Consider the following 20,920-nt stretch of genomic DNA (forward strand, 5'->3'; position numbering starts at 1 on the left):
TAATATATTCAATATGTTTCTTTTTACTGAAAATCTTATTTTTGCTATCTATAGCTACATCATAGCACACTTCATTCATGTGAAGACTTGAACTATTTGATTATTAAATTAAAGGAATTTATAGTAATGAAACTACAGCCGAGAACTGTTAAAACCATGACAAGAGCTACATTTATTCAAAGCTCGATTAATATCTTAAAATTCTCCATTAGTGATTATAAAAAAGGCACAACACAGCTGGCTATGTGTATGCCTTTGATAGTCGTAGAGCATGCATAGGCACTTCATCATTCTGCCTACCTACATTTATCTGTTAAAATTATTATCAAATATCAGCCAGGATGCAGTCGTGAATCACAGACTGCTCCTCGTCTTCAGGGGAATGATACAATGAGGGTCTATTCATCAGCATGGCAATCGGCACAAGTAATTAGTTCCCTAGACTGAGATCTCCTACAAAGCTTATTTCAGTCAGCACCACAAACATATGACAATGAAAAGGTAATGGAAGCTGCTAAAATTTGTTAACCTCTTCTGCCATCAATCCTTCTGATGCTCTGTGCTACAGTATTATGCAAATATGGTAAATTATTAATTTGTCATCCATCTTTCTATGCTTTTGATGTAATTAAGGATTCTGTTCTTCTTGATAACAATTAAAATATGACATGCTCAGCAACTATACTAAAATTATTAGGCACAACACATTCTGGGACATAATTCAGTATCTCTTTAGCATCTAATCTTATTTTTCATTAAATATAAGAAATGTGTATAGAACATCACATCCCTTACACATGACAATTATTCACAAATACAACAAGTAAACTGCTAGGTTTGTTTATTTGGGGATTAATACTTAAGGTAACCAAAAGTATGGTAAGAGGAAACCCTACCCCCTTTCACACAGAAACTAACCTACTGAGCAGGTGCATAGAAGTAGACCTTCAGGTAATATTTAATTGTGAGCCTGTTCAAAAGGAGTAGAATCCTTGGTCATCAATACATAGTAATATCAATTTACCCCACATCTAATAACGTAACACTTATGGAACTAATCGAATAGCTATTGAAAATCCAAACCAAAGCAAAACACACCACCTAACCTTCATATCCTTGTGTTAGCATTGAGATTTCAGGCAGGGAGAGACAGACAAGAATATTACTTTGCCTGAATCTGAATTAGACTGCTACATGAGTGAAGCATAATGGAAATAAGCTACTAAGATCTCGGATTGCTGGTGAATTGATTATGACCTCTGTAACTGGATGTCTGACTAAAAAACTTTCTGTCCCGGCTCTAGTAGAGGTTACTATATGGACTGAAAATGCTGTGTGTACTGGAGTCCTAAATTAGCAAAAAATGCATATGCATGACTTTCTACTTCTATGGATCTGAAGGCTTATGAATTGGCAGTTACATGATTTACATAGGCTGACTAGGAACCCTACTAATATGAGCAGTGGTTCCTAGTAAGAGTACTGAATGAGCACAGAAAACTATTTCAAATTAATATTCAAGATAAATGCCTGCCTATCTTCCTCTTCCTTAAGGTGTTTTCCCCATTCCTGAATAGACAATTACAGTTATGCATGGATTAAATGAAAGATACAGCAACCAACATAAAATACAATACAAGAGCATTCACTTCACTGTGATGTACAGGAAATATTCTTCAAGCTCAGTTCCCCACAGACGGTTATCACAAGAATATCAGAAAACCTATTTGTTCTCACAACTTACATGAAATAACTATAAATAATACAACGTATATTAACCAGGCTAATAGTTCAGTTGCAGCAAAATTAGAATCATAGGTGCGGACATTTTACTGAAATCTCACACCTGAAGAAACTACACAGAATGTAAGTGACATGAGAGTGTGATGCTACTGAATTAGAACCTCTTTTTGCTTCACTATCCTTGGTACAGTTAAAACTTTTCCTCCACGATTACAACATAGGAAGGGTCTAGTAACTACAGCTGTGGAGACAGAAAACAAATTCATGGTGAGGAGAAAGAAAATGCAATCCCACAAATGAGAGAGCAGAAGAGTCTTGACTAAATCAAGGCCAACTTTTCCTTCAAGTCAGATGAAGCACAGCACAGGCAAAGGTTACACATTATGTGTAGTAAACGAGGCTCTTTGAGACGTGTCCCTGTAGAGTTGCTCTACTGTTGGTGCAATAGTGCCCCATGCACCTGGGATCAGAAATCTTTGGTAGCAGGACCTCTACTCTAGTCTCATGTGATAAGCATCTATATAGTTCTGTGTAATCCAACATGCCTCAGTTCCTTCTCTACCACAGTCTACATTTGCACTATGAGCAGAGGAAAGGAGGGTAAGTAGTGAGCACCCATAGGGGGCACATCTCAAGGAACCCCAGTTACTGCACAGCTTACTAACCTCTTCTTCTTGAGTAGTGTCCCTCTGGATATTCCACTGCAGATGAGGGGAAAGCAGTGCCCCAAAGGTTGGGGCTTCAACTGACATCTACCAAAGTTGACCAAACAATAGTAGGTAATCTGATGTTTCATAATTGGTAATGATATAGTGTTGGTTAAAAGTGCCCATGCATGCCTTGCTGGCCACTTTGCAAAGGTCAGTAATCTTGCATGTTGTTTAGAACAGCAATCTAAGTGGTCATCACACAAATATAATGTGTTTGAGTTCCAGGTGCAGTGTACCTTGTTGGTAGCAAAAGTTACAGCTGAGACATATTTAGAAAGACTTTGTTTGGATACAGCTCATCGCTTTCATCTTTCAGCAAGAGAGAGGAATACTCAGGAGGAGTGCCTGAAATATTGAGTTCTGTCAAGACAAAAGGCTAATGCTTGTCTGATATGGAAGGTATGTAGCGTGGCTTTATGTTGGTTTCTATGTGGCTTTGGGAAGACAAATGGAAGGTAGGTAGGATGGCACCTTGGATAAGAATTTGAGATGTTGCCATGGTCTCAAATGGAGCAGGGAAGGGGGAAGAGCAGTGAGACAAAATAAAGCTAGGGTATGATTCCAGGATGGTGTTGGTATTGTACTTGAAGGTGCAAGTTTTGAAGGCCCTTAAGGAATTTTTTTTTAAATGTGTGGGTAAATATGGAATGACCTTTTATCTCAGGGTGGAATGCAGTGATGACAGCCAGGTGTACACGAAGGGAGCTAGTGGACAGTCCTGACAAGTTCTAGAATGTAGTCTAGGATGGCAAGAGTGTATTCATTGTGGGGGCATATTTAATGTCACACCAAGTTCAGAAACTCTCTCATTTGTAGAGATTAAGTATGGCGAGTTTTATCACATTGATAAATGTATTACCTCTTCTGAACAGGTCATCTCTACATCCCAGAACCATAAAAGAGACATGCCTTCAAATGGAGGAGTTCTCAGCTGGGATGGAGGATTTGACTGCATCCTGCAAGAGGGGATGTGGAGTCAACTGCAAGATTATTGATGGACAGGCTGTCATGAACATGAGGTAAGGATGCCAAATGCGTCTTCCGATGCTCAGGCTATGAGAATGACTGGATTATTCCACTTGTATCTTGTGAAACACTGAGTAACGGGGAAAGAATGGAAAGGTGTAGAGTAGGGGTGAATCACATATAAATGAGGAAGGATCCCCACAGAAACCAGTGACCCAGACCTACTCGTAAACAGAATTGTGGACATCTGGCATTTTTAGCAAAGAAATCTATGTTCAGGAATATGGTGTGGTTGAATATATGCTGCAGGGCTAGTGTCTAACTCCCACTTGTGGTCTTCTGAGGATCTCCTGTTCAGTGAGTCTGTGATGGTGTTCTGGCATCCTAGTAAGTATGAGGCAAGATGTTAATGTTATGGTGGATACACCAGTTCCACAACTTCAGAGCACAGGTATTGTGACTTCACTCCCTCCTGATATAGAATACACAGGCAATGCTATCTCTCATTGCTCTGCACAATATGGGTTTGTATGTATTTCTCCAACTGATTAGGGAGGCACTGGTTGTCAGTATCAAAGATGATGTAAGATTGGAGAAAGGGGACACACATATAGACATTTTTAGGTTGTGGCCACACTATCAGTCTAATGAGTCCCCAATCTTGAAGGATATCAATTAGGGTTTATTTAGGCTATGGTTGTTCTGGGTATGTACGCTGTCTGTAGCCATGCCTGGAGACAGTGCATATGTAACCAGGAATACTTTACCACAAATGTGGCTGCTGCAAAATAAATTAGCTGTGGGCATGTCCTGGCGAGAGATTTGGGGTTGGTTTTCATGGCAGAAATGAGATTACCTGTTGCCAAAAATCTGTTACTTGGGAGGAAGCCTCTGGCTTAGATAGCATTCAGTTGGGCTCCAACAAAGTCCAGATGCTATATTGGCATCAATACTGACTTTTGTATGTTCATCTGGAGAACAAACTTCAAGAAAATGTCTATCTTTTACTTATGGCTTCGACGGTGTTGACTCTGGATGGTGCATTAAGGAGGCTGTAATCTAGGTTTGGAAATATTACAATCCCTTGTTTGCATAGGGGTGCTGCAACCACTGAGAGGACTTGGGAAAAAATCTTTGGAGCTGCAGAAAGGCCAGAGGGTACTATCTTGTTTTGGTAATTGTGAGAGCCCAGGACCAATCTGAGGAATCTCCTGTAGGAAGAAAATATGGTGATATGGAAGTATTCATCATGGAAATCAAGGGCTGAGAACCAGTCTCTCTATTCCACTTCTGGGAAAATTATTGATAGTGTTATCTTGAAATGTTGTAGTTTGATAAACCTGTTGCAGTTCCTCAAGTCTAGGATAGGTCTCTACACGCTGGATTTTGTTTGAATCAGAAAATAGTGTGAATAAAAAAAAGTTTTCTTCTGTGTTAGAATGGGACAAATTCTATGACTCCCAGTTGCAAACAATGGTTTACAGGCAGTCCCCGACTTACGCGGATCCGACTTATGTCGGATCCGCACTTACGAACGGGTCTCTCTCGCGCCAGAGCTCGCAGGCAGCGGTCCCGCCACCTTGACCTCCGGGGCGAGAAAAGCTGCTCCCGGTGCCCCGGTCTGCTGGAGACGGTCCCCAGCAGACCAGGGACACCGGGAGCAAAGCCGCAGCCACATTCCTCAGGATGAGAAGAATTTACAAATACAGTAGTAGAGAGATGGGCTGTATCGTGGAATATCATCGCAAATTGATTTCAAAACTCCCACATGAAGAGTAATTTGCAAAAGGGGCACATAAGCATGTCCCACAGATGAGCAAGTCAGTCTGCAAAGAATTATCAGAATTTCAATGTTTCAACAGAGTTTCATTTCCAGTTTGGCAAAGCAAGAAAAGTCTAAGTCCTGAGGACTAATTTATTTCACTGCCTGGAGCAGAACAGGCTTTTTTTTTTTTTAAACTAGCAGCATAAATTGATCTTCAGGGTAATGCCTCATCAGATGAATATCAGGTGAAGAAAATGAAATGATATATCCTCCCTAAAGCATCTTCATATGTAACAATGCCTGGGACAGGAAGGTTTGGGGGACTGTCCTCACCTGCCAGGAATGAAATCATATAACATCTCCTCACTAAGTAATGCAAAGAAGGAAGGAAGAAAAGAGTTATGTTAAAGTAATGAACAGCATTGCACACAGAAGTTAGTAACTCAGTGAAGGATAAGCAACCTCAGAGCACTTAACACCACAAAATTCTGTCTTAGGATCCGGGACTTAATCCAAGACAGGAAAACCTGAGATATGAATACAAAAATAGCAATTTGATGAGCTGCAGTATCTTTTTCATAGTTCTCATTAAGGGAGGGCTCTGGCAAAAAAACAAACTATAACAAATAGTGGGACTATTTGTGGGAGACATTGATGGGTCATGCATTCAATGTAAGGTACTTTGTTCAAGAGCTGACACTGAAACTTATGTATTAAATCTAGCCTTCCAGGACAGGATCAGGACAAACGTCCATAACAGTAAAACAGATTCAGCACAACAAGAAAGGATGCCTACTTATTTTTAGTGACTTCATTTAGCACACACTCCAGAATTCTCCAAAGAGTTAAGTGTTAAAAAGGCAGTATATTTGGCTTTCTTCCCTAGGGCAAACCTTACAATACGGTCAAGTAGATGAGCTTTCCTTTCTTGAAGAGCAAGCACCTTATTTAATAGAAAGAATAAATTTATCAACAATCCCATGTCAAAAGTTCTGGGTTTTGAGCCCGACTCTCCAAGAAAGAATTCAAAGAAAAATAATTCACACTCCACAGACGCAATAGAAGCCTCGTGGGAGACTCTCTTAGAAGCTTTCAGAAAACATTTTTTTAACCATTATGCAAGCCTTCTTCCCAACAAGGACAGGGAAGAACCGACAGGATCACTCATATCTGTGCTTGGAGGTTTATCTCCAGGAGCCACCAATGCGGCTGGAGGAAGAGGTGGCTGGGTTGGCAGAACCATGGGTGTGCGCTCCCTCCAAGCATAATCCTTTTAACACTGGTAAGGAACGTATAGTGGATTATAATCAACCCCATATAAAGTATATGTTATTAAAAGTGCATGATCATCTTTTAGCATCCTGAATCCATCCTGTGGACAGAGGGATTGTGCGCATTGAGCATTGTGTTGCCAGACTCAGGGAGCTAGAGAGGAGGGTGGGGTCTGCGCATTCACAGATGCAGAATGGATCCCCACAGACCTTACTTTTGTCTATGTCTCCACTGGTTATCACTTCATTTTCTGAAGGTATCCTGCCATTCATCTCTGACAACAAAAGTCACATACGAGGAGTCAACTTCAGCCAGTCCACCCCTTACAGTCTCTCTTTGGTGACATCTGATGAGGGGAGGTGAAGAAGAGGGGCAAGTAACACTATTTTGGGTAGTGTACAGTGCTTTCACACAGGGTGTAATGTTGTGGCAGCACCACTAACCCCCACAAGCCACAATCCTAGTACAGACTATCAGGAAGAGCAGAAGGAATGGAAAAAGGGAAGTATCTGATAAAACCCAAGAATCAGTGGCCTAAATCCTCAAGTTCAGATAACAGTTGCTGAGAAGAGTTGTTTATCATGGCCAGAAGTAGCAGGCTCAGGCATAGGCATGCGCAGCACATTTCATTAGGGTGTGTACCCAGGGATTTTTTTTTTTTTAAAGGCAAACATTTATTGAATACTCAATCATAAAGGACATTATTTTTATTCATGAAACAAACTAAAGAAACTAAAACTTAAGTACACTTAATTTTTTTTAATTGACAACTAAACTTTACTTAAAAGAGCATATCGTGATTAAATTAAAACACAAAGCCACTTTTTTTTTTTTGAGACATTAGGGTGTGCCTGGGCATACCCGGCACACCCCTTGTGCACGCCTATAGGCTCAGGCAATTTCTACACTACAAACCATACAGCAGCTATAGTGTAGCTACTCTTTGCTGGTAGGAGAGAGCTCTCCAGCCAGCATAACTAAACCACTTCCAATGAGCTGCACTAGCTATGTTCCATCCACGCATGCACTTTTGCTAATTAAACTTATATTGGTCAGAGGTGTGTATTAATGTAGTAATTCAACTATATTTCATTACAACCTATACTATACAACCTATACTGTAACAATTTGTTCCCATGAAAATGAGAATTTTTCATTTTTGTCAATATTTTTCTTACAAAGTTAATGAGTTTACAACAAAACGCTAAACTGTTGTGGTGATGAAGTTTGAACAATGGGAAATTTGGTGCTTTCATTTTTTTGTGGAAGAAACCTAATAAATTTGGTGAAAATTTGGATATTTCCCATTCTTTAACCAAAAACATATGTAAAATTTAAAACCAGCTTTAGCATGTGTGTGTATAATCACCTATACAGTAAACTTCCGATAATCTGGCACCTTTGGGACCCAGGGGCTGCCGGATTATCGGATATGCCGGAGTATCAGGAGGTACTCCAGAAGGGGGGCTGTGAGGAGTCTGGAGGGAGGGGGATCGGCGCTGCGGGACCAACCCAGCAGCACCCCAGCTGCTCTGCCCGTGGCTTCCCCAAGTCCGCCGTTTCTCAGTTTCAGCAGTGGCGGACTTGGGGAAGCCATGGGGCAGAGCAGCTGGGGTGCTGGCTGATTGGTCCCGCAGCGCCGCCCCTCACCCTCCTGCTCGGCGCCAGGCAGCACCCCAGCTTCTCTGCTCCGCAGTTTCCCCAAGTCCGCTGCTTGTCAGTTTCAGCAGCAGCGTGGAGCAAAGCAGCTGAGGTGCTGCCGGGCACCGAGCAGGGTGTCAGGGGCGGCGCTGCAGGACCAGCCTAGCAGCACCCCAGCTACTCTGCTCTGCGCCTCTTCCCCAAGTCCGCCACTGGTCAGTTTCAGCAGCGGCAGCAGCAGACTTGGAGAAGCGGGGCAGAGCAGCTCCAATTGTCTGGCTGGCCGGAGCACTTCTAGATTCCAGTTGGTGCCGGACTATCGGGAGCACCGGACCACTGGATTCCGGACAATTGGAGTTTTACTGTAATTTTATATAGGGCCTGTATCTTCCATAACTACTCAACTGAAGGAAACAACCATGAATACCCTCCCCCAAAATATTGAAGACTTCACAGAGCATTATTTTTCTGCTCAGCAACTGAAACACAGGGGGCTAAAAGAAACAAGACTGAGACACATTGTGGGGTTGACACAAGTGTAAGTAAATGGCATGTCAGTAATTCTCCTTCCACTGGAAGAAATACAATGGCTCAGAACACTTTTGCAGAATTGAAGTCAGTTTTACTATAACATATTGGCTCTATTTAGGCTAGAAATTCAAGACTTTCCAATAGTACACAAACATTACAAATACTATCCTCATTTTTAAGTTAATTATGAAGCTTTATTAATGCCATAAAAATCAGACACATTGCATCCTCAATTTAGTTCTTTAAATATAGGAAAAAATCATGGATACATCTGAAACAAAGGTAATGCTAATCAAGCATATATAAATATCTTGTATATATGATAGACTTAGAAATAAAACTTAGTTTAGCTGAAGAGAAGACTTGAGTAGAGCATAAAGAGAATGGTGCTTCTGGGTTTTATGGTTAGATCAAGTGGCTGTTTGCGATTTATGTCCAAAATGAGAAACTACACCAGGGGACTAGTAGATCGCTTTATTGGTGAAGATACCCCAGAAGAAACTGAATTTTTTTTTAAAACACTGCTGAACAAGTTAAATGCCCTTTCATGGCAGGTAAAGGAAGGCAATTCATTGTCTTCAGACTAAATAAACTCCCTAGCAAGCATCTATTTTTATGAAACTGCAAGACAGCTCACTAAACCAGAGGACAAAACATCAAGACTTGAACGGGTGTCTTTTTATTATTGTTTGTGTACATAGTGTAGACCTTGTGTCCCTTTGAAAATGAGCATATATACAAGGACTTCTTCTGTTGGCTACATTTAACTTGTGAACTTGTACCTATCAGTAGACTTAAGCCACAAAAATAATTGAAGAAATATTGCTCTACTTTAAGAAATGTCTAGTTTCAGTGTGTATTTCATCCATGGGAGACCGGAGATGGAAACAGACTTTTTCAATACCACTACTGAGTAATTTGATTACAATTCTGTTTTACCAAACTCTACTTAAGAGTATATTCATTTTAAGGTACACATTAACATTAAAGGAAGATAATGATGCATAATTTTTTAAGTCAGTAATTTATTTCATTAGTTATTTTATTCTTAATCTTTAGTTAAAATATGAATGGTTGGTGACTCCACATATGTACTATGACAACTCATCCCCAATCAAAAAATCAGAAGTCACTTTAAACATCAATGACGAAAGTACTGGTATGAAATTGGATCTTCTGTCATAACTTTTTAAGGTCAATACTGTTCATTTTCTGTACAATGCACCTTTAAAAATTTTTTCTTTATTGTACTAGTCTGGACTGGCACCCAATTAATATGGAATCATGTTGCTGGACTTTGGAAATGAAATACATGTGTGAATCTGTAAGGGTAGGCAACAAATACCTAAGGATTACCAAAACATTTGGTATTACCCAACAAAAATGTTAAAAAAAAAGACTGGTCAACATATGTATTTGATATAATGTCATTTGACTTGGTCTTGCATGATATTTTTATTCAAAACTAGAATGCTATAAAATTAACATGGTACCCAGTAAGTAGATTAAAAGTTGGCTACATGATAGGTCTCAAAATGTAATTGTGATTGAACTCACTGGAGAAGAATGATATGTCTTCTGCTCAGTTTTATCAGCTTTCTGCCATATATTTCATATTATAGTAGTCTGAGTGTAACTGAGACAGGCGGAACCGAACCTGGGTCCTCTGGAGCTTAGCTCATGAGCTATAAAGCATGTAATTACAGCTTGAGCTATAAAGCATGTAATTATAAATGGGGAATCATCATCGAGCAAGTGCGTTTCTCCTGTGGTCTTGCAGGCATAGGCTCAGACTTCCCCTCTAGCTGGGGGGTGCTCAAGCCCTCCCCACCATCCAGGTCTTGCCCCCTTATCCCTTTCCCCAATCTCCTCTTCCCACACCTACCCTGCCCCCACTCCACTCCTTCTCTAAGTCCCTGCCTCTGCTTCACCTCTTTATGTTCCCTACCCCAAATGTGTTGCAACCTCATTCCTCCCTCTCTCTCCTGGAGCCTCTGAACACCACAAAATAGCTGTAGCGGCACAAGGTCCTGAGGGGGAGGAAGAATAGAAGATCAGCAGGGCCATTGGTGACTGAGGCACTGGGAACAGAGGGGAGCTTGACCGTCAGTGGGGAGCTTGCTGAAATGCCCTCCCCTAATTTTTCCCCCTGGGTGCTGCAGCCCTGGAGCATCCACAGAGTCAGTGCCTATGCCCACAAGGATTGGATCTTGAATGTGAACTCTCTCATATTTATGTTAATGACCTGGAAGAAAACAAAACCCATCACGGATATAATTTGTAATCACATAATCTGGGGGAGTGGTAAATAATGAGGCCTGGTCCTAATACAGAGCAATATGGATTGCTTGGTAAGCAAGGGTCAAGTAAACATTAGGCTTTTTAATATGGATTAAATGTAAATGTATCCCTCTAGGAACAAAGAATGTAGGTGATACTGATAGCTGGAAGACTCTATCCTGGGAAGAAGTGATTGAAAAAAAAATTGCGTCTTGTGGTGGGTAATCAACTGCTCAGGAGCCTTACCAATGTCACCTTGTGGCCAAAAAGTGGCTAATGTGATACGAGGATGCATAAGCCGAGGAATCTCAAGGTAGTGTAAAGAGTTTATTGTACTTCTGTATGTTCCACTGGTATGACTGCTGCTATAATATTGTGTCCTGTCCTGGCACCCACAAATCAAGAAGGATGTTGATTTGTCTGAACCCTCTTCAGTTTGAGTGATAAAAGTATTAGACAATATACCTTGTAGTTAAAGGCTCAAATAGCTCCCTGTATTTAATTTAAAGAAAATATTAAGTGATGATAGTCTACAAATACCTACATGAGAAACAAATATTTGATAATGGGATCTTCAGGCTAGTGGAGAAAGGTGTAACTTGAGCCAATGGCTGAAAGCGCAAGCTCAACAATTTCAAACTGGAAATATGTTGCATGCTTTTTAACAGTACTTGTAATTAGCCCCTGAAATAACTGACTGAAGGTTGTGGTGGATTCTCAACCACGGGCCATTTTAAAACAACAACTGGATGTTCTTTTGAAAGAATAAAAGTTATGCTTGGAATTATTTTGGGAAAGTTCTATGGCCTTCATTATGTAGAATATCAGACTAAATGATCACAATAGTGGCCCCATGTGGCCTTGTAATGAACAAATCTAAGAAACAATTATTTATGGTATACATTCCTGCTAGGGAAATATTTCTCTCCCTGGTATGCACCATACAAAGGGTGACTATAACATGTACCAAATATTGCAATTCATTTTTAGGGAATCACCTAAAATAATATAATATCCCACTGTGTGACTACCATATAAATGTACAAGTTTTAATGCTAGGAGACCTTAAGAAGCAGGATTACAATCCATGTGAAAATATGAACACAAAATTTCTTTGCTTCCTGTATCTAGATCTGCAGTATCAAAGCACAATCTGGCTTTATGTTCTATTCATTTTCCTGGGCTTCATCTGCAGTAGATTTTGCAATAATCATTTTGTAGTTTATTATGTTGTATATAGAGAGGCACCATTAGCCTGAAGGAATGAATCAGTAACTGGAAGTCTGGAAATTCTGGATTTTGATTGCAGCTCAGCGAATCATTGTGTGGCCTTGGGAAACTCACTTCACATCTCTACCAGTATTCCCTGTAAGCTGAGCTCCTGGGCAACTGCCCAGGAGAGTTTCAGGTACCGTCCATCGGATTGGCAGAGTGCCTACAGCTGACCACAGCCATCAGCATGTGTTTGTATTGGTGGTGCACGTCTGCACACAGCTTGGTACACATAAAATTTATTCCATGCATGGGTGGAAAAACAGAGAGGACATTGCTCTCTACCACATTTTACCTCTGCAGCATGGAGATAATATTTTCTATCCTCAAAGAGCTGCTGATAATTTGTAATATTTGTACAGCACTTTAAATATGTAAAGAAGATTCCTGTGTTAAGCAGTAGTATGATTGCCCAGAAACTGCTGTGACAAGTGCTGTAGAAATGCATACATATTCAAAATAACTTCCCTCAGAATTGTCAGAAACCATTTAAACAAACCCATAATAAAATTGGAAGATTCATTCTCATGTAGACAACGGACACTGTGCACAGTTACATTTCATGCCTCCTTTGTGTCAAACTGAATTTATATCATATGTTTTTATCGACTATGGACTCTGTGTCTACTTCTTTTGTGAGGTGTATAGTGTGTTTTTGGGCACTTGACAAGTAACATCAGTATACAGTACTCATATTTTCAAAGAGATTTCCAAACATGAACAAATATTACAGTCAATATTACTTGCCTCTAATGTAGATAGGCAAGTATCTCTAATTTTACAGATACGGATACTGAAGGTCAGAGGCCTTGTCTACACTAGCATAAAACCATTGAAAAAACCCAGAATCGTTCCATCATCTGGGCAGGTCCCCAGGAGTAGCAACAATCTGAGCACTACCATAGTCTGGTGATCAGAAGTTATTGGCATTTGAATAACCATGTCACCAAGTGCTTTTCTGAGCAGAAACAGACAACATGGTGCTAGAAATACAAGCAATCTCAGTTTCACCACTTGAGGAGCTGCACTGTTGATAGCACAAACCCAGGAATTTTTGTGTATACAAAAATTCTTGTGTAGGAACAGCCAGAGGGTTTAAATGAATTCCTCAAGGTCACAGAGGACATTAGTGTAAGAATTACTGTTAGAACTTTCTAGTTCCAGATTCCCAATTTTGTACTGAAACCACTAGACTCTGCCTCTCTTTCAGCTGTCTTTTACACTAAATGGCTGACACATTTTAGTGTAACAGTTTATTCGAGGAATAGTAAATACTAAGCACCAAATAAACATTTAATTTTCAACAGCACTCCTTAAGAATTGAGGAACAACCTAGTGATAATATTACTAACTGAAGTAGGAGTATTTGTTGAGCCAAGTGTGCTAAGCAATTCTGGAACTTTAGTACTGTAGTAATCAGACCACAATTTTTCTATTCTTTGAAAGAGCAAGAAGTGTTATTAGCTGTATAATAAAATTCTACAGAACACATGGCAAATCAAATAATTACTATAAGTCTTTCCTTCCTTTATTTATATATATATATATATATATATATATATATATATATATATATATATATATATATATATATATATATATATATATATAAAATCCACTGGTCCCAGTAGTTTTGTCATGTACCACACTTTAAAAAAAAAACCAACAAATTACCCACAACCACATGCTTTTTATTTCTAGATATTTAAACTTAATTAATGAGGAAGTTGCCTTAAAGTCCCTTTAAAATAAGTATTTCTTAGATTTGACATAAAAAAGGATTTCCATGACTAAGTTTGCCAATTTTTGTTTATTTTATATCTTTTTTTTTTGTTCTTGTTCAACCCTCTTTGAAGTTAGTCTTCAAAGCTCCAATATCAAATGGAATGCAGCATTAAGGATTTTACGACACTATGTTACTTAAACTTTTATTGTTTTGTTGAGAAATCAAAATCAGAAGGATTAAGCTATCCTATTAGGCTTTTTATTTCTCTTTTCTAGTTTTTCTGATTTACCTTTTTTTAAAACTTACCATTCACGCATGTTATAAATCTGAAGTATGCCACTTTTAGTCATAGCACGTAGACAAAATAATGCATTTTACACTTAAACATGCTCCAGAAAAAAAATTAACATTCTTTATCATTTCCCAACAGAGACAGTTAATACTCTGAGGCCACATTAATAGAATCTTTCTGCCATTGTAGAAAGTTTGATAGCACTCTTATTTCAATGTCTGAATTTTTCTCCTTTTTTTGACAAAGACAAATGATTGCCATCAATCAAGATCCAATCGGGTATACAGAGAGTCAGGCAAATGCATCACTCTTTACTGGTTTTCTTGCTATTTGTGCAGGCTTTGCTCCATATTATTTTATAGAATGATCAAAAAAGCAGCCATAAGATAGATCATTCACACCCACTGTAAAATTAACTTTCATGAATAATGAGAGTTTTAAACCTCAGATAATGTATATGTTATACAGAAGATATTGCTGGAGTTCATTTCTGGCTGGAGATTATGTAAATGATACTATATGACCTTTATCATTACAAACAGGACATGCAAAACACATATTATTTCATACATCATTCTAAAGCAAGTCAGTTCCTAAAGGAGAAAGAGTCATTTATAATGTTCATGGTGAAGTGTTAAGGTTGAAAGAAAATGATATGAAGTACTTGTTATATTTTGACTTCTCCTCCCCCTTAACCTGTTACTTATGCCCTCTAAACACACTAAAAGTAACAAAAGATTTTATAAGCTTTTACTGTATTTCACCACAAAATAGAATGTTATTGATAGCAAATTTTTCTGTCCCTAGATTTTAGGTTACTCTAAGCATAGCCATTTGAAGTGGTGTTGACAGTATTATTGTAAAAACTAATATATTGAACAGTATTCGTTAACCATACCAGCATTGTTCTAAGCTTTTTTTGTTTTAGCTATTAAGTGTAACCTTGAGTCATGTACCTTCCTTTGTTTATTCTTCATTATTGAACAACAGCTATTCTAACCAAATTTTAAAAGCCAAAGAAGGATAAACTCTGTTACTAAATCATCAACTCACTTTTATAGAAAATAGGGGCATATCCACATTTGCCCTTTACATACTTTTTTTTTCCTTTGCGCAAAAACTTTAGGAGCATCTATATCTGCCAATGACTTTTTCACAGCAAAAAGAAAACGACCTCCAAGAGATGTGTACTTTTCTAATTGGTGATACTTTTGCAATCATGTGCAAGTGAAGACATTGTTCCTGTTTACACTGCTTTTGGCCTCTAGATTACATCCCACAGTGGTGACAACACTGGCCAGGAGCTCAGCTGCCAGGTATTTATGAAATTAGTGATATACTGTAGCAAAGACCTCCCCACCAGAGTTCAACTCAACTCAATAGTTGCGGCTTCAAAGCACCCTCTTTTCTCCCCTCTCCCCACCTTTGCTTCCTCTTTCTGATAAACAGCAAGGGGGGAGGGGGAGATGACTAGTCAACTAGTGTGTTGACTATCTAACAAGCATTTGCTTTTCGGATAGTCGACTACTCAATTAGTTGTTCACATTCCTACTCCAAATCTGTCCATTGGCAGCTCACTCTCCAAGAGCAGATTAAGGAATATTGAGATAAATTAGATGTATTTGAATTAGCAAAACCTAATGAAGTTCATCCTAAGGTACGTAAGGAATTGCTGAAGCAATCTTGACATTATCATCAATTCCTACCTTGCAACTTCAAAAAATAAAAAGTACATGAAAAAGCTGGGTGACTACTGGCTTGTCTACATCTTGAAAATCTGTTTCAAGTTAAACTGAATTATTTCATATTAAAATGGTTTACATTAGAAGTGGGATCCTAAATCTGTATTTAACCATTTAAATAAAAACAGCCTGATTTTCAAATGGTATTGAGTTCTCACAGCTTCCTTTTTTTTTTCTTTTTAATGATGATACCCTGTAGCACCAAATGTCCCAATCAGGCCTGGAGTACCACTGTCATAAGTGCTATATGGGGCGAGAGGGTGTCAAAAGTATTTGCAAGCTAAAGATTAACAGATGAAAAGTGGGAAAAGGAGATACAAAGAACTAGCAAAGTTACATTAGATTAAAAAGTTTAGTTACATAAATAAGTAGGGTTAGTAGCACTTTATATTTTTAAGAGTTCATGACACTTCCCATTTATAAAATCTGTTTTCAACAGCTTGTTTTCATGCTGGAGGAGTTTGCCTCAGGTTGAATTTTCTGGAAATTTCAGTTGAAATAGCCCATTAAAAAAATATGGTGACTTTGTATGTGAAAAATTCTAGTGTTTTCATGGTCTTGAACTTTGGTAAACAGTGGCCCTTGTTAGGAGGGGCATTTTAATGCCCCTCTGAAAATCTGCCCCAAATGACCAAATCATAAGCCTTTGAAAAATCTCAGTCCACACATACTCAATAGTGATATCTTGTATTTTTAGCAGCTTAATCCCTGGAAAATTCCATCTTCCTAAACATGCTCCAAGTCAGGACTGAGAAGGATTTTATTTGCAATTGTAACTCTGAGCTGTTGAGGACCGTGCCAGATTTTGACAACTAAACTGAACCTAGGGAACTCAACTCTCCTCTGCTCTCTGCTGGGCCCAGTCCACAGGGAGACAGAGGGTGCCTAACTCAAATGAAAAGGCAACAGGAGTCAGACCTATAGGGTGCACCACAAAATAGACTGGAACAAGGGAAGGGAAGAAGCAATTCAGAATGGAAACATTAGCGCTTGGGGTTGGGTGGGCAAGGAGACGAACTATGAGCCAGGAGGAAAGTCACACTTCATGGGCTGAGAAACACTGCTCTAAAGGACGATCTTACAATATCATCAATACAACTACACAATAGTGAAATACTTGGTGTTTGGCAAATTGTTCTTTAAATGTTGACTAAAATCATTATGCAATACTGTGGTTAGGGCTAATGAAAGACTTCACCAGGCCCCAGGGGAGCCCGGCAGGTGAAAAGGATGGGGCTAGGGGATAGTTTCCCTCAGCCAGTTCTTCAGTGCTACTGGCACCACAGGGCACACATTGCCAGAGTAGCCAGCAGCAATTTAAAGGGCCATGGGTTCCAGCCGCTACAGAGATAGCAGTGGTGACAGTTGTGAGCCACAGGGCCTTTTAAATTATTAGACCCTGGGGCAGCTGCCCCCTTTGTCCCTTCTGTCAGTGGCCCTGATTGTGGTCTTCTCTCACCATGGTTAATATTGCTTTTATGGCTGTTCCAACACAGAGATGCCATACTAATAACAATATTTTGGCTAGGGGATGATTTTCTACCAAATAGTATCGATTACAGAGGGGATTAAACTGATTTGGTGTTCTGTATACCCTCCATTTCCTTCCTTCCAATTTTCACCAAAATCAACAGGGCTCTGCTCACTGATATTTACAACGTTCTGTGAAATTTTGGAATTTATCAGCTACAACATTCAAAAATTATGTTAGAGAAAAACAAAGAAATACCATCATCTGAACATACAGCCTTGCTTGCTCAGCCAATGAAACAAAACAAAAATCACTTCACAATATCCTCCAGCAATTTCACATATACTGAAACAAAGGTGGATAGACTGGGCACTCCGGGACACCATTAACGAGATTCCTCATACAAAGAGCAATTGCTCAACACAAACCTCTAAAACTGCTCCATGGGAAAACTCTGGCCACTCCTGCCACATCCCCAATTAAATCAGCCATTTGTTTTCAACAATATCAAAGACTCCAAAAGAGGAAGAGCTTTCATCAGTTATCTAAATAAAAAAATCTCTGAATGGTGGTATAGTTATCAGTGCTGAACAAGAGGACCCAAGTATTGAGGCTTATTAGATAAGCATGCCATAAAATATAGTACAGTATACTTCATAGATTGTGCAGGTCTAATTAACTGCACACACCAGGGCTCCATTTCACACACACCGCATCCCTCAAGTTCCCTGTTCAGCACTCTCCCCTCCCACTCCTATGTTAGGGACTTTTCCTAACTCCCCCTCAATCTTCCCCCAACATGGAATCCGTTTGCCCCCTTTTCTCCCCAAGAGAGGGGCTCTGTGTACACCTTTATTTCACCCCAAACAGCTTTCCCCCATTACTGGGTCTCAGAATCTCCCTCCAACCGGGATTCTGCATATCCTCCATTCCCATCCATATGTGAACCTTCATTTCTTTTCTCTCACTTCCTCCTCCCCATCCAAGTGCTCTCTCTCCTCACTATGTTTGGCGGGTCCCATGATAGGAGCTTTGTGCCATCCCTCTCCCCTCCCCCCCCCATACCACAGTCTCCCACTCTTTTCACCAATCAGCAGTCCTGTGTGTCCCATTTCCCCCATACCAGGATCTCAGACCATGCCTTCATTTCTCTCCCCCAAACCAAATGCCCTCTTCCCTGCAACCCCATTATTATTCTTTCCTTCTGGGTGATAAGTCACTCAGGGTGTCAACACATTAAACTAAAGAAAGGCAGAGAAGAGATCAGTGGGACATTTTTATGCTTTGATCAATAAATAATTGCAGAATGTGCTTGAAGCAGTGGCTATGATTTCATGATTTTAAGGACAGGAAGGAGTGAAAGCTGCAGAATAAAGACAAAGGACTTAAACACAGAATGTAACAAACTTAAAGCTTGTACACACCAACATTCATGTTGGTGTAATCTAGGTTGGTTGGGGGGGATGAAAAAGCAACAGAAGTTATAATGACATAAAGACAAGTGCCAGTGTGGACAGCGCTTATGAGCAGGAGAGCTGCTTCTGCCAATAGAGCTACTGCCACTGGCAGAGATGGTTTTATTATACCAATGGGAGAGCTCCACTGGCCTAACGTTTTTCACCAGATGTGGTACAGCTGCAATGGTACAGCTGTGCCACTGCAGTGCTTCTAGTGTAGACTAGCCCTTAGAGCAGGAGTTGGGAATCTCCCATCAGAGGCCACTGCCTGTCCTCTCCCCCCAATCAGTTGTGGGCCACATATAGCCCACATATTCGGGGCTGGAGAAGTTGCAGAGGTTGGGGTGGGGCCAAAAATAAGAGGCTGAGAATGGAGGAGGGGGATCTGGGCAGAGGATTCAGGTGCAGCTATGGGGTATGGCTGGGGATGTGGCGTCTGGGAGAGAGAGGAGACCCAGGGCTGGGGCAGGGAGTGGAGGCGTGGGGTCTGGGTAGGAGTTAGGATGCAGGAGGGCTCTCAGGACTGGCACAGGGGATTGAGATGAAGGAGGTCATGTGGGGCACATCTCTCAGGTGGTTCCCAGTAGGCAACATAGTAGAGCTAAGGCAAGATCCCTGCCTGAACTGGCAAAGGTGGGAGTGTGGTTCTGTGTGCTGCTGTCTCTTACAGGCAACACCTTTGCAAGTGATGGCAGCATGCAAAGCTTCCCTGATTGCTCTGAACCAGCATCTGCAGCTCCAGCACAGGGAAAGACCGAGGGACCTAAGGCTCAGGGCTTCCTGCTTGCAGTGCACAGACTTCCCATGGACTGGGTAAAATTAAGCTGGGGGCCAGATCTGGTCGGTAGGCTGACATTCCCCACCTCTGCCCATGAAAACTAGTAGGTAAGGTCATAGAAGCCCAGGAGGGGAAGCTTGGCTGGGACCCCATCAGCCTGGACGGGGCTGGTGGGCACAGCAGCCCAGGCAGCAGCAGAAGCACCATGATTGGGGCCACCTGCAACCCAACAGTGGGGCCGAGCGTGCGGCCACAGCAGCCCGGAAGAGGAATGCAGTCCAGGGTCATTGCAACCCGGCAGCAGCAGTGTGGCCGGGGCCACATGCTGCTTGGCAGTGGGGCTGCGGCAGCCCGATCGGGCAGTGTGTCATCTGGCTGGGGCTGGCAGTGTGGCCAGGGCTGGAGCTGGCAGTGGGATGAAGTCAAGGGACCTCCCGTTGTCCCAAAAATGTCTTCATCCGGGACCAGTCAGGTCCCCAGAGTACCAGGCTAAGGAGATCCAATCTGCAGTCAGTAGTTATCAGTTGTTCATTGTCAAACAGAGGATCTATATAGAGGGTCCCACAAAAGTTAATCTGGGGTTAGGACTAGTTAATATTTGCATAATCACATGGTTAATAGAGCAGAGATTATCTTATAAAATATGCAGATGACACCAAGCTGGGAGAGACTGCAAGCACTTTGGAGGCCAGGCTTAGAATTAAGAATGAACATGACAGATTGGAGAACTGGTCTGAAATCAACACCATGAAATTCAAGCACACCAAGTGCAAAGTACTTCATTTAGAAAGGAAAAATGAAATCTCCAACTAGAAAATGGGGAATAACTGGCTAGGTGGTAGGCAAGTTGAAAAGAATCTGGGCGATTTATCAACATGGTCCAATTATGTCTGTGGCATTTAAAGCTGCAACCTAGCTCCTCCACTTCTATTTTTCTGGCAACTCTTTCTGTGGTTCTCCAGCTGTGCCCCAGGTTTTTCTGCTCAGCTTCCACAGCTCTTTGGCATATTATTTTCAGGCACTCATTTTCATTTTGCCTTCTGGTGTCCATTTTATTGCTATTCTGGTGATGGAATCAGTTTACACATGGGAGATTTATAGTGGCTTACAAATTGAATGAGAGTCAACTGTGAGATTCAGTTGCAAAAAAAGACCAGTGTGTTTACAGGAGCATCCTATATCAGACATCCTATATCAGAAGTAACTCTCGCCCTCTTCTCAGCACTGGTGAAGCCTCAGCTTGCAGTACTTAGTCTTACTGGGTGCCATACAAT

At 40.7% G+C, this 20,920-nt stretch overlaps 1 protein-coding gene and 1 long non-coding RNA gene across 8 annotated transcripts in view; one reads left to right on the top strand and one right to left on the bottom strand.

Moving 5' to 3' along the window:
- Nucleotides 1-20,920, bottom strand: part of LRBA (LPS responsive beige-like anchor protein) — a 559,238-nt gene that overhangs the window by 262,411 nt on the left and 275,907 nt on the right. The gene's annotated exons all lie outside the window — the stretch shown is intronic.
- Nucleotides 2,696-11,294, top strand: LOC142829599 (uncharacterized). Its single transcript, XR_012904155.1, has 3 exons — nucleotides 2,696-2,852; nucleotides 3,326-3,472; nucleotides 11,045-11,294. It is a non-coding gene; the product is annotated as an uncharacterized LOC142829599 (long non-coding RNA).

This window comes from Pelodiscus sinensis, chromosome 5 (assembly GCF_049634645.1).
Source record: "Pelodiscus sinensis isolate JC-2024 chromosome 5, ASM4963464v1, whole genome shotgun sequence".
Classification (NCBI taxonomy): Eukaryota; Metazoa; Chordata; order Testudines; family Trionychidae; genus Pelodiscus; species Pelodiscus sinensis.